This window comes from Nasonia vitripennis (assembly GCF_009193385.2).
Source record: "Nasonia vitripennis strain AsymCx chromosome 5 unlocalized genomic scaffold, Nvit_psr_1.1 chr5_random0003, whole genome shotgun sequence".
Classification (NCBI taxonomy): Eukaryota; Metazoa; Arthropoda; class Insecta; order Hymenoptera; family Pteromalidae; genus Nasonia; species Nasonia vitripennis.
The window spans coordinates 1,135,439-1,149,713 of NW_022279653.1; positions in this window are offsets into that span (position 1 = coordinate 1,135,439).

The window sequence follows — 14,275 nt, forward strand, 5'->3', positions numbered from 1 at the left end:
CTCCCGCGTTCCTTCCACGCTGCGCTGTTCTCTTCTTTTCCCGCTCTCGTGCACGCTGGCCTGATGCCCCGCGTAGATGACGTCGAGGTGTACGCCCGCACCGTACACCGCTCTTTCGTCTCGCTCACTCTTTCTCGTACACACCCGCGGCTTTCTCTCTCTCTCTCTCTCTTCTCTCGGCGGCCTAATGGCTCGCACCGCAAAAAATCTAAAACCCAATGCGTAATCCCACTTACCCAATACTCTCCAAGTTTGATAATTCATTTTATAAACACGTCGGCACATCCAAGGAAGGCGAGCAAAGCGGAGAATAAATCTAAAAGATGAATGTCCAAACTCACTTACTCCATACTCTCCGAGTATAATAATTTATTTAAGCCACACCTCGGCACATCGAAGAAAGGTGAGCCAAGCAAGGAATAAATATAAAACCTAAATGCGTAAACCCACTTACCCCATACTGTCTGAGTTTAATAATTTCCTTAAGGTACACCTCGGCTATCGAAAAAAGGCGAGAAAAGGGAAGGCGAGCGAAGCGGGGAATAAATCTAAAACCTGAATGTGCAAACCGACTTACTCCATACTGTCCGAGTTTAATAATTCATTTTAAAAACACGTCGGCACATCGAAGAAAGGCGAGCAAAGCGGGGAATAAACCTAAAAGCTGAATGTGCCAACCCATTTACCCCATACTGTTTGAGTATAATAATTTAATTAAGGTGCACCTCGGCACATCGAAAAAAGGCGAGAATAGGGAAGGCGAGCGAAGCGGGGAATAAATCTAAAACCTGAATGTGCAAACCGACTTACTCCATACTGTCCGAGTTTAATAATTCATTTTAAAAACACGTCGGCACATCGAAGAAAGGCGAGCAAAGCTGGGAATAAACCTAAAAGCTGAATGTGCCAACCCATTTACCCCATACTGTTTGAGTATAATAATTTAATTAAGGTGCACCTAGGCACATCGAAAAAAGGCGAGAATAGGGAAGGCGAGCGAAGCGGGGATAAATCTAAAACCTGAATGTGCAAACCGACTTACCCCATACTGTCCGACTTTGATAATTATTTTTAAAAACATGTCGGCACATAAACGGAAGGCGAGCGAAGCGGGGAATAAATCTAAAACCTGAATGTGCAAACCGACTTACTCCATACTGTCCGAGTTTAATAATTCATTTTAAAAACACGTCGGCACATCGAAGAAATGCGAGCAAAGCGGGGAATAAATCTAACACCTGAATGTGCAAACCCACTTACCCCATACTGCCTGAGTTTGATAATTTACTTAAGGTACACCTCTTCACACCGAAAAAAGGCGAGAGAAAGGAAGGCGAGCGAAGCGGGGAATAAATCTAAAACCTCAATGTGCAAACCGATTTACCCCATAATGTTCCAGATTAATAATGTATTAAAGCCACACCTCGGCACATCGAAGAAAGGCGAGCAAAGCAAGGAATAAATATGAAACCTAAATGCGTTAACCCACTTACCCAATACAGTCCGAGTTTAATAAGTTATTTAAGGTCCACCTCGGCACATCGAGAAAAGGCGTCCAAAGGAAAGGCGAGCAAAGCGGGAAATAAACCTAAAAGTTGAATGTGCCAACCCACTTACCCCATACTGTCCGAGTTTGATAATTATTTTTAAAAACATGTCGGCACATCAACGGAAGGTGAGCGAAGTGGGGAATAAATCTAAAAGCTGAATGTGCCAACCCACTCACCCCATACTGTCCGAGTTAGATAATTATTTTTAAAAACATGTCGGCAAATCAAAGGGCGACGAGCAAAGCGAGGAATAAATCTAAAAGATGAATGTCCAAACCGACTTACTCCATACTGTCCGAGTTTAATAATTCATTTTAAAAACACGTCGGCACATCGAAGAAATGCGAGCAAAGCGGGGAATAAATCTAACACCTGAATGTGCAAACCCACTTACCCCATACTGCCTGAGTTTGATAATTTACTTAAGGTACACCTCTTCACACCGAAAAAAGGCGAGAGAAAGGAAGGCGAGCGAAGCGGGGAATAAATCTAAAACCTCAATGTGCAAACCGATTTACCCCATAATGTTCCAGATTAATAATGTATTAAAGCCACACCTCGGCACATCGAAGAAAGGCGAGCAAAGCAAGGAATAAATATGAAACCTAAATGCGTTAACCCACTTACCCAATACAGTCCGAGTTTAATAAGTTATTTAAGGTCCACCTCGGCACATCGAGAAAAGGCGTCCAAAGGAAAGGCGAGCAAAGCGGGAAATAAACCTAAAAGTTGAATGTGCCAACCCACTTACCCCATACTGTCCGAGTTTGATAATTATTTTTAAAAACATGTCGGCACATCAACGGAAGGTGAGCGAAGTGGGGAATAAATCTAAAAGCTGAATGTGCCAACCCACTCACCCCATACTGTCCGAGTTAGATAATTATTTTTAAAAACATGTCGGCAAATCAAAGGGCGACGAGCAAAGCGAGGAATAAATCTAAAAGATGAATGTCCAAACCGACTTACTCCATACTGTCTGAGTTTAATAATTCATTTTAAAAACACGTCGGCACATCGAAGAAAGGCGAGCAAAGCGGGGAATAAATATAAAACCTGAATCTGCAAACCGACTTACCCCATACTGTCCGAGTTTAATAATTTACTTAAGGTGCACATCGGCACATCGACAAAAGGCATCCAAAGGGAAGGCGAGCAAAGCGGGAAATAAATCTAAAACCTGAATGTGCAAACCGACTTACTCCATACTGTCCGAGTTTAATAATTCATTTTAAAAACACGTCGGCACATCGAAGAAAGGCGAGCAAAGCGGGGAATAAACCTAAAAGCTGAATGTGCCAACCCATTTAACCCATACTGTTTGAGTATAATAATTTAATTAAGGTGCACCTCGGCACATCGAAAAAAGGCGAGAATAGGGAAGGCGAGCGAAGCGGGGAATAAATCTAAAACCTAAATGTGCAAACCGACTTACCCCATACTGTCCGAGTTTGATAATTATTTTTAAAAACATGTCGGCACATCAACGGAAGGCGAGCGAAGCGGGGAATAAATCTAAAACCTGAATGTGCAAACCGACTTACTCCATACTGTCCGAGTTTAATAATTCATTTTAAAAACACGTCGGCACATCGAAGAAAGGCGAGCAAAGCGGGGAATAAACCTAAAAGCTGAATGTGCCAACCCATTTACCCCATACTGTTTGAGTATAATAATTTAATTAAGGTGCACCTCGGCACATCGAAAAAAGGCGAGAATAGGGAAGGCGAGCGAAGCGGGGAATAAATCTAAAACCTGAATGTGCAAACCGACTTACTCCATACTGTCCGAGTTTAATAATTCATTTTAAAAACACGTCGGCACATCCAAGAAAGGCGAGCAAAGCTGGGAATAAACCTAAAAGCTGAATGTGCCAACCCATTTACCCCATACTGTTTGAGTATAATAATTTAATTAAGGTGCACCTAGGCACATCGAAAAAAGGCGAGAATAGGGAAGGCGAGCGAAGCGGGGATAAATCTAAAACCTGAATGTGCAAACCGACTTACCCCATACTGTCCGACTTTGATAATTATTTTTAAAAACATGTCGGCACATAAACGGAAGGCGAGCGAAGCGGGGAATAAATCTAAAACCTGAATGTGCAAACCGATTTACCCCATAATGTTCCAGATTAATAATGTATTAAAGCCACACCTCGGCACATCGAAGAAAGGCGTGCAAAGCAAGGAATAAATATGAAACCTAAATGCGTTAACCCACTTACCCAATACAGTCCGAGTTTAATAAGTTATTTAAGGTCCACCTCGGCACATCGAGAAAAGGCGTCCAAAGGAAAGGCGAGCAAAGCGGGAAATAAACCTAAAAGTTGAATGTGCCAACCCACTTACCCCATACTGTCCGAGTTTGATAATTATTTTTAAAAACATGTCGGCACATCAACGGAAGGTGAGCGAAGTGGGGAATAAATCTAAAAGCTGAATGTGCCAACCCACTCACCCCATACTGTCCGAGTTAGATAATTATTTTTAAAAACATGTCGGCAAATCAAAGGGCGACGAGCAAAGCGAGGAATAAATCTAAAAGATGAATGTCCAAACCGACTTACTCCATACTGTCTGAGTTTAATAATTCATTTTAAAAACACGTCGGCACATCGAAGAAAGGCGAGCAAAGCGGGGAATAAATATAAAACCTGAATCTGCAAACCGACTTACCCCATACTGTCCGAGTTTAATAATTTACTTAAGGTGCACATCGGCACATCGACAAAAGGCATCCAAAGGGAAGGCGAGCAAAGCGGGAAATAAATCTAAAACCTGAATGTGCAAACCGACTTACTCCATACTGTCCGAGTTTAATAATTCATTTTAAAAACACGTCGGCACATCGAAGAAAGGCGAGCAAAGCGGGGAATAAACCTAAAAGCTGAATGTGCCAACCCATTTAACCCATACTGTTTGAGTATAATAATTTAATTAAGGTGCACCTCGGCACATCGAAAAAAGGCGAGAATAGGGAAGGCGAGCGAAGCGGGGAATAAATCTAAAACCTAAATGTGCAAACCGACTTACCCCATACTGTCCGAGTTTGATAATTATTTTTAAAAACATGTCGGCACATCAACGGAAGGCGAGCGAAGCGGGGAATAAATCTAAAACCTGAATGTGCAAACCGACTTACTCCATACTGTCCGAGTTTAATAATTCATTTTAAAAACACGTCGGCACATCGAAGAAAGGCGAGCAAAGCGGGGAATAAATCTAACACCTGAATGTGCAAACCCACTTACCCCATACTGCCTGAGTTTGATAATTTACTTAAGGTACACCTCTTCACACCGAAAAAAGGCGAGAGAAAGGAAGGCGAGCGAAGCGGGGAATAAATCTAAAACCTCAATGTGCAAACCGACTTACCCCGTAATGTCCGAGTTTAATAATTTATTTAAGCCACACCTCGACACATCGAAGAAAGGCGAGAAAAGGGAAGGCGAGTGAAGCGGGGAATAAATCTAAAACCTGAACGTGCAAACCGACTTACCCCATAATATCCGAGTTTAATAATTTATTTAAGCCACACCTCGACACATCGAAGAAAGGCGAGCAAATCAAGGAATAAATATGAAACCTAGATGCGTAAACCCACTTACCCAATACGGTCCGAGATTAATAATTTATTTAAGGTCCACCTCGGCACATCGACAAAAGGCGTCCAAAGGGAAGGCGAGCAAAGCGGGGAATAAATCTAAAAGCTGAATGTGCAAACCGACTTACTCCATACTGTCCGAGTTTAATAATTCATTTTAAAAACACGTCGGCACATCGAAGAAAGGCGAGCAAAGCGGGGAATAAACCTAAAAGCTGAATGTGCCAACCCACTTACACCATACTGTCTGAGTTTAATAATTTACTTAAGGTACACCTCGGCTATCCAAAAAAGGCGAGAAAAGGGAAGGCGAGCGAAGCGGGGAATAAATCTAAAACCTGAATGTGCAAACCGACTTACTCCATACTGTCCGAGTTTAATAATTTATTTAAGCCACACATCGAAGAAAGGCGAGCAAAGCAAGGAATAAATATAAAACCCAACGCGTAATCCCACTTACCCAATACTCTCCAAGTTTGATAATTCATTTTATAAACACGTCGGCACATCCAAGGAAGGCAAGCAAAGCGGGGAATAAATCTAAAAGCTGAATGTGTAAACCCAATTAGCCCATACTGTCCGAGTTTAATAATTTATTTAAGGTATACCTCGACACATCCAATGCGACGCTGTGCCTCCCAACACAGGTGCGCAACACTTGACGGCTCGTACGCGCCAAGATTTTTCGTTAATCTCGGGATTTAATGTAATCGCCGACGTTTGGGAGAACGTGGGGGAAAGAAGGAGGAAGTAATCACACAATTTATTAAATTGTATTGCACGTATATTTATCCCAGGCCTTCCTTAAAACGTGGTGGCCGTAGCCGCCCACACACAATAGCCACGCAGGGCTCGCCGTCACACCTCTACTCTCATATACACGCGCGCGCCTCGAAGCTCTCGCCTCTGACGTCGCGCAGTCTGACCCGTCTGCTCTCTCTCTCTCTCACACCCGAATTTCGGCTCGGCGCGACCCGCTCGAGTAGCGATACGGCCGGCGCGCTCTCTCTCTCCCGCTCTCTCTCTCTCTCCCGCACGTATACTCGCGAGCACAGCGCGCGCTCACGGCAGCGTTGTCGGCCGAACCAACGCGGTCCCCCCTCTCTACTCTCGAGCACGCACACACGTATCTGCGCGCTCACTAACAGCTCGCGCCAGCGGTCCCGGCCTGGCGATGCCTGAACCGACGCCGGCGTAGCTATCTGCTTTCCCCTCCCTTTTCTACTCTCTCCCGCTCTTCTCTGTGCTCGCGCGCACCGAATTTGCCTCGCGTTGGCAGCAAGCCCGACCTGCTGCTACCGAACAGCGAGGATTTCTCGGACGCCCCGATGCTTCTCTCTCTCTCTCTCGCTCTCGCACACACACACTCTCCCGCGTTCCTTCCACGCTGCGCTGTTCTCTTCTTTTCCCGCTCTCGTGCACGCTGGCCCGATGCCCCGCGTAGATGACGTCGAGGTGTACGCCCGCACCGTACACCGCTCTTTCGTCTCGCTCACTCTTTCTCGTACACACCCGCGGCTTTCTCTCTCTCTCTCTCTCTCTTCTCTCGGCGGCCTAATGGCTCGCACCGCAAAAAATCTAAAACCCAATGCGTAATCCCACTTACCCAATACTCTCCAAGTTTGATAATTCATTTTATAAACACGTCGGCACATCCAAGGAAGGCGAGCAAAGCGGAGAATAAATCTAAAAGATGAATGTCCAAACTCACTTACTCCATACTCTCCGAGTATAATAATTTATTTAAGCCACACCTCGGCACATCGAAGAAAGGTGAGCCAAGCAAGGAATAAATATAAAACCTAAATGCGTAAACCCACTTACCCCATACTGTCTGAGTTTAATAATTTCCTTAAGGTACACCTCGGCTATCGAAAAAAGGCGAGAAAAGGGAAGGCGAGCGAAGCGGGGAATAAATCTAAAACCTGAATGTGCAAACCGACTTACTCCATACTGTCCGAGTTTAATAATTCATTTTAAAAACACGTCGGCACATCGAAGAAAGGCGAGCAAAGCGGGGAATAAACCTAAAAGCTGAATGTGCCAACCCATTTACCCCATACTGTTTGAGTATAATAATTTAATTAAGGTGCACCTCGGCACATCGAAAAAAGGCGAGAATAGGGAAGGCGAGCGAAGCGGGGAATAAATCTAAAACCTGAATGTGCAAACCGACTTACTCCATACTGTCCGAGTTTAATAATTCATTTTAAAAACACGTCGGCACATCGAAGAAAGGCGAGCAAAGCTGGGAATAAACCTAAAAGCTGAATGTGCCAACCCATTTACCCCATACTGTTTGAGTATAATAATTTAATTAAGGTGCACCTCGGCACATCGAAAAAAGGCGAGAATAGGGAAGGCGAGCGAAGCGGGGAATAAATCTAAAACCTGAATGTGCAAACCGACTTACTCCATACTGTCCGAGTTTAATAATTCATTTTAAAAACACGTCGGCACATCCAAGAAAGGCGAGCAAAGCTGGGAATAAACCTAAAAGCTGAATGTGCCAACCCATTTACCCCATACTGTTTGAGTATAATAATTTAATTAAGGTGCACCTAGGCACATCGAAAAAAGGCGAGAATAGGGAAGGCGAGCGAAGCGGGGATAAATCTAAAACCTGAATGTGCAAACCGACTTACCCCATACTGTCCGACTTTGATAATTATTTTTAAAAACATGTCGGCACATAAACGGAAGGCGAGCGAAGCGGGGAATAAATCTAAAACCTGAATGTGCAAACCGATTTACCCCATAATGTTCCAGATTAATAATGTATTAAAGCCACACCTCGGCACATCGAAGAAAGGCGTGCAAAGCAAGGAATAAATATGAAACCTAAATGCGTTAACCCACTTACCCAATACAGTCCGAGTTTAATAAGTTATTTAAGGTCCACCTCGGCACATCGAGAAAAGGCGTCCAAAGGAAAGGCGAGCAAAGCGGGAAATAAACCTAAAAGTTGAATGTGCCAACCCACTTACCCCATACTGTCCGAGTTTGATAATTATTTTTAAAAACATGTCGGCACATCAACGGAAGGTGAGCGAAGTGGGGAATAAATCTAAAAGCTGAATGTGCCAACCCACTCACCCCATACTGTCCGAGTTAGATAATTATTTTTAAAAACATGTCGGCAAATCAAAGGGCGACGAGCAAAGCGAGGAATAAATCTAAAAGATGAATGTCCAAACCGACTTACTCCATACTGTCTGAGTTTAATAATTCATTTTAAAAACACGTCGGCACATCGAAGAAAGGCGAGCAAAGCGGGGAATAAATATAAAACCTGAATCTGCAAACCGACTTACCCCATACTGTCCGAGTTTAATAATTTACTTAAGGTGCACATCGGCACATCGACAAAATGCATCCAAAGGGAAGGCGAGCAAAGCGGGAAATAAATCTAAAACCTGAATGTGCAAACCGACTTACTCCATACTGTCCGAGTTTAATAATTCATTTTAAAAACACGTCGGCACATCGAAGAAAGGCGAGCAAAGCGGGGAATAAACCTAAAAGCTGAATGTGCCAACCCATTTAACCCATACTGTTTGAGTATAATAATTTAATTAAGGTGCACCTCGGCACATCGAAAAAAGGCGAGAATAGGGAAGGCGAGCGAAGCGGGGAATAAATCTAAAACCTAAATGTGCAAACCGACTTACCCCATACTGTCCGAGTTTGATAATTATTTTTAAAAACATGTCGGCACATCAACGGAAGGCGAGCGAAGCGGGGAATAAATCTAAAACCTGAATGTGCAAACCGACTTACTCCATACTGTCCGAGTTTAATAATTCATTTTAAAAACACGTCGGCACATCGAAGAAAGGCGAGCAAAGCGGGGAATAAATCTAACACCTGAATGTGCAAACCCACTTACCCCATACTGCCTGAGTTTGATAATTTACTTAAGGTACACCTCTTCACACCGAAAAAAGGCGAGAGAAAGGAAGGCGAGCGAAGCGGGGAATAAATCTAAAACCTCAATGTGCAAACCGACTTACCCCGTAATGTCCGAGTTTAATAATTTATTTAAGCCACACCTCGACACATCGAAGAAAGGCGAGAAAAGGGAAGGCGAGTGAAGCGGGGAATAAATCTAAAACCTGAACGTGCAAACCGACTTACCCCATAATATCCGAGTTTAATAATTTATTTAAGCCACACCTCGACACATCGAAGAAAGGCGAGCAAATCAAGGAATAAATATGAAACCTAGATGCGTAAACCCACTTACCCAATACGGTCCGAGATTAATAATTTATTTAAGGTCCACCTCGGCACATCGACAAAAGGCGTCCAAAGGGAAGGCGAGCAAAGCGGGGAATAAATCTAAAAGCTGAATGTGCAAACCGACTTACTCCATACTGTCCGAGTTTAATAATTCATTTTAAAAACACGTCGGCACATCGAAGAAAGGCGAGCAAAGCGGGGAATAAACCTAAAAGCTGAATGTGCCAACCCACTTACACCATACTGTCTGAGTTTAATAATTTACTTAAGGTACACCTCGGCTATCCAAAAAAGGCGAGAAAAGGGAAGGCGAGCGAAGCGGGGAATAAATCTAAAACCTGAATGTGCAAACCGACTTACTCCATACTGTCCGAGTTTAATAATTTATTTAAGCCACACATCGAAGAAAGGCGAGCAAAGCAAGGAATAAATATAAAACCCAACGCGTAATCCCACTTACCCAATACTCTCCAAGTTTGATAATTCATTTTATAAACACGTCGGCACATCCAAGGAAGGCAAGCAAAGCGGGGAATAAATCTAAAAGCTGAATGTGTAAACCCAATTAGCCCATACTGTCCGAGTTTAATAATTTATTTAAGGTATACCTCGACACATCCAATGCGACGCTGTGCCTCCCAACACAGGTGCGCAACACTTGACGGCTCGTACGCGCCAAGATTTTTCGTTAATCTCGGGATTTAATGTAATCGCCGACGTTTGGGAGAACGTGGGGGAAAGAAGGAGGAAGTAATCACACAATTTATTAAATTGTATTGCACGTATATTTATCCCAGGCCTTCCTTAAAACGTGGTGGCCGTAGCCGCCCACACACAATAGCCACGCAGGGCTCGCCGTCACACCTCTACTCTCATATACACGCGCGCGCCTCGAAGCTCTCGCCTCTGACGTCGCGCAGTCTGACCCGTCTGCTCTCTCTCTCTCTCACACCCGAATTTCGGCTCGGCGCGACCCGCTCGAGTAGCGATACGGCCGGCGCGCTCTCTCTCTCCCGCTCTCTCTCTCTCTCCCGCACGTATACTCGCGAGCACAGCGCGCGCTCACGGCAGCGTTGTCGGCCGAACCAACGCGGTCCCCCCTCTCTACTCTCGAGCACGCACACACGTATCTGCGCGCTCACTAACAGCTCGCGCCAGCGGTCCCGGCCTGGCGATGCCTGAACCGACGCCGGCGTAGCTATCTGCTTTCCCCTCCCTTTTCTACTCTCTCCCGCTCTTCTCTGTGCTCGCGCGCACCGAATTTGCCTCGCGTTGGCAGCAAGCCCGACCTGCTGCTACCGAACAGCGAGGATTTCTCGGACGCCCCGATGCTTCTCTCTCTCTCTCTCGCTCTCGCACACACACACTCTCCCGCGTTCCTTCCACGCTGCGCTGTTCTCTTCTTTTCCCGCTCTCGTGCACGCTGGCCCGATGCCCCGCGTAGATGACGTCGAGGTGTACGCCCGCACCGTACACCGCTCTTTCGTCTCGCTCACTCTTTCTCGTACACACCCGCGGCTTTCTCTCTCTCTCTCTCTCTCTTCTCTCGGCGGCCTAATGGCTCGCACCGCAAAAAATCTAAAACCCAATGCGTAATCCCACTTACCCAATACTCTCCAAGTTTGATAATTCATTTTATAAACACGTCGGCACATCCAAGGAAGGCGAGCAAAGCGGAGAATAAATCTAAAAGATGAATGTCCAAACTCACTTACTCCATACTCTCCGAGTATAATAATTTATTTAAGCCACACCTCGGCACATCGAAGAAAGGTGAGCCAAGCAAGGAATAAATATAAAACCTAAATGCGTAAACCCACTTACCCCATACTGTCTGAGTTTAATAATTTCCTTAAGGTACACCTCGGCTATCGAAAAAAGGCGAGAAAAGGGAAGGCGAGCGAAGCGGGGAATAAATCTAAAACCTGAATGTGCAAACCGACTTACTCCATACTGTCCGAGTTTAATAATTCATTTTAAAAACACGTCGGCACATCGAAGAAAGGCGAGCAAAGCGGGGAATAAACCTAAAAGCTGAATGTGCCAACCCATTTACCCCATACTGTTTGAGTATAATAATTTAATTAAGGTGCACCTCGGCACATCGAAAAAAGGCGAGAATAGGGAAGGCGAGCGAAGCGGGGAATAAATCTAAAACCTGAATGTGCAAACCGACTTACTCCATACTGTCCGAGTTTAATAATTCATTTTAAAAACACGTCGGCACATCGAAGAAAGGCGAGCAAAGCTGGGAATAAACCTAAAAGCTGAATGTGCCAACCCATTTACCCCATACTGTTTGAGTATAATAATTTAATTAAGGTGCACCTCGGCACATCGAAAAAAGGCGAGAATAGGGAAGGCGAGCGAAGCGGGGAATAAATCTAAAACCTGAATGTGCAAACCGACTTACCCCATACTGTCCGACTTTGATAATTATTTTTAAAAACATGTCGGCACATAAACGGAAGGCGAGCGAAGCGGGGAATAAATCTAAAACCTGAATGTGCAAACCGACTTACTCCATACTGTCCGAGTTTAATAATTCATTTTAAAAACACGTCGGCACATCGAAGAAATGCGAGCAAAGCGGGGAATAAATCTAACACCTGAATGTGCAAACCCACTTACCCCATACTGCCTGAGTTTGATAATTTACTTAAGGTACACCTCTTCACACCGAAAAAAGGCGAGAGAAAGGAAGGCGAGCGAAGCGGGGAATAAATCTAAAACCTCAATGTGCAAACCGATTTACCCCATACTGTCCGAGTTTAATAATTCATTTTAAAAACACGTCGGCACATCGAAGAAAGGCGAGCAAAGCGGGGAATAAACCTAAAAGTTGAATGTGCCAACCCACTTACCCCATACTGTCCGAGTTTGATAATTATTGTTAAAAACATGTCGGCACATCAACGGAAGGTGAGCGAAGTGGGGAATAAATCTAAAAGCTGAATGTGCCAACCCACTCACCCCATACTGTCCGAGTTAGATAATTATTTTTAAAAACATGTCGGCAAATCAAAGGGCGACGAGCAAAGCGAGGAATAAATCTAAAAGATGAATGTCCAAACCGACTTACTCCATACTGTCTGAGTTTAATAATTCATTTTAAAAACACGTCGGCACATCGAAGAAAGGCGAGCAAAGCGGGGAATAAATATAAAACCTGAATCTGCAAACCGACTTACCCCATACTGTCCGAGTTTAATAATTTACTTAAGGTGCACATCGGCACATCGACAAAAGGCATCCAAAGGGAAGGCGAGCAAAGCGGGAAATAAATCTAAAACCTGAATGTGCAAACCGACTTACTCCATACTGTCCGAGTTTAATAATTCATTTTAAAAACACGTCGGCACATCGAAGAAAGGCGAGCAAAGCGGGGAATAAACCTAAAAGCTGAATGTGCCAACCCATTTAACCCATACTGTTTGAGTATAATAATTTAATTAAGGTGCACCTCGGCACATCGAAAAAAGGCGAGAATAGGGAAGGCGAGCGAAGCGGGGAATAAATCTAAAACCTAAATGTGCAAACCGACTTACCCCATACTGTCCGAGTTTGATAATTATTTTTAAAAACATGTCGGCACATCAACGGAAGGCGAGCGAAGCGGGGAATAAATCTAAAACCTGAATGTGCAAACCGACTTACTCCATACTGTCCGAGTTTAATAATTCATTTTAAAAACACGTCGGCACATCGAAGAAAGGCGAGCAAAGCGGGGAATAAACCTAAAAGCTGAATGTGCCAACCCATTTACCCCATACTGTTTGAGTATAATAATTTAATTAAGGTGCACCTCGGCACATCGAAAAAAGGCGAGAATAGGGAAGGCGAGCGAAGCGGGGAATAAATCTAAAACCTGAATGTGCAAACCGACTTACTCCATACTGTCCGAGTTTAATAATTCATTTTAAAAACACGTCGGCACATCGAAGAAAGGCGAGCAAAGCTGGGAATAAACCTAAAAGCTGAATGTGCCAACCCATTTACCCCATACTGTTTGAGTATAATAATTTAATTAAGGTGCACCTAGGCACATCGAAAAAAGGCGAGAATAGGGAAGGCGAGCGAAGCGGGGATAAATCTAAAACCTGAATGTGCAAACCGACTTACCCCATACTGTCCGACTTTGATAATTATTTTTAAAAACATGTCGGCACATAAACGGAAGGCGAGCGAAGCGGGGAATAAATCTAAAACCTGAATGTGCAAACCGACTTACTCCATACTGTCCGAGTTTAATAATTTATTTTAAAAACACGTCGGCACATCGAAGAAATGCGAGCAAAGCGGGGAATAAATCTAACACCTGAATGTGCAAACCCACTTACCCCATACTGCCTGAGTTTGATAATTTACTTAAGGTACACCTCTTCACACCGAAAAAAGGCGAGAGAAAGGAAGGCGAGCGAAGCGGGGAATAAATCTAAAACCTCAATGTGCAAACCGATTTACCCCATAATGTTCCAGATTAATAATGTATTAAAGCCACACCTCGGCACATCGAAGAAAGGCGAGCAAAGCAAGGAATAAATCTAAAACCTAAATGCGTAAACCCACTTACCGAATAGTCTCCAAGTTTGATAATTCATTTTAAAAATACGTCGAAGGAAAGCGAGCTAAGCAAGGAATAAATCTAAAACCTAATTGCGTAAACCCACTTACCGAATAGTCTCCAAGTTTGATAATTCATTTTAAAAATACGTCGAAGGAAGGCGAGCTAAGCAAGGAATAAATCTAAAACCTAAATGCGTAAACCCACTTACCCAATAGTATCCGAGTTTAATAAATTATTTTAAAAACACGTCAGCACATCGAAGGAAGGCGAGCTAAGCAAGGAATAAATTTGAAATCTACATGTGTAAATC